Below are 1,389 nucleotides of genomic sequence, written 5' to 3'. Positions count from 1 at the left end.
TACGGTTGCGAGTCCGAGAGCCTAACCACTAGGCCACCGACGCCATGTCTACAACGTCAATGGCCAAAATGTTGGTGTTGTCTGTAATTTGCCTCTTTTCATTCAGTGTTTTAATTTTTTGAAGGACATGTAAGTTGTCCTTGACCCAATGGTTGCCGCTGAAGTCGGGGACGAGGGGTTTAAAAATGCTGTCTAGCCAGTATGGGAGGCTCTAGTGGTAGGGCCTCTGATTTGTGAAATTATACCCCTTAAAGGAGGAAGTATTGAGCCTTGTTTGTTGGGTTTGTGGATCTTAGGGAGGCCATAGAAGTGGGGGCAGGATACTCTTGTGTATTTCGGGGGATATCACTTTAAGTAGTTGTTCTCTGGTGGGGGAAGGGGAGGAATGAGGTGTGGAACGACTGGTTCTTTTAGATGTTATTCAACATTGAGTTGTTGTTGTACCAGTGCTCTGTTATGATTGTGAAATCAGCCTTGAGTTCGATTCCTGTGTGAAGAAGAGTCTATTTATTAATTTGTATCGAGTAGTTTTCCGCTGATACACGAAAAACATAGTCCAAAGAGGCCTCCTCTGCACACACACACACACACACACACACACACACACACACACACACACACACACACAAACCTCCAGCAGTACCGGACACACACAGCCCTGAGACGGGACACACACACAAACACACATGCACTCCTCAATCAGTGCAGGACACAGGGTCCTGAGACAGGAAACCTAGTCAACCCCTAACTCTACAGAAGAAGCTGGGCGGGCCAACAGAAGAACTGAGCACTGAGCAGGAAGGCTCTACATATCGGTCTTCGTGTATGATGCGATCGAAAAGTAAAAAAGGAAATCTTTGTTTTGAGAATGCGGGCTCAAATTTCTTTTAGCACACAAGAATCTGTACCATCTAAAAACTGCCCGACACATTGTTCGAAGTTCTTTGGATTTTGCCCTAACTTTTAAAAAAAATTATTTTTTTTCTATCTTGGAGAAAATGACGGGGAAAAAATGGGAAGTGGATTCACGGTAACGTGGGTCAAAGACCTAGCATCCTTTTAAAAAAAATAAATCTTTTGTCCCCTGCCTTTGTCTCAAAGAAAATGGCGAAAACAAAGACACGACGCGGTTTAAGGTTAACGTAGGTCAAGATGAAGATTCCTCCAAGTCAGCTGTTCGGCACTGAAGCTCCTTGCAAGAATATTGTTTTGTTTTGTTTTTGTAAAGTGTTTTACGGCGCTCGCAACTGCATAAGGTCATAAGAGCGCGCGGGACACACCTAATATCTTTAGTTGGTAGGAAATTTGGAAATTTGCCCGGGTGGCGGCCGAAGCCTACTCTTATCGATTTTAGACCACCAAGGGATCTTTAACGTGCGCAACTTACAC

This window comes from Aplysia californica, unplaced genomic scaffold (assembly GCF_000002075.1).
Source record: "Aplysia californica isolate F4 #8 unplaced genomic scaffold, AplCal3.0 scaffold00686, whole genome shotgun sequence".
Lineage (NCBI taxonomy): Eukaryota > Metazoa > Mollusca > Gastropoda > Aplysiida > Aplysiidae > Aplysia > Aplysia californica.
This window is presented reverse-complemented; position numbering follows the sequence as displayed.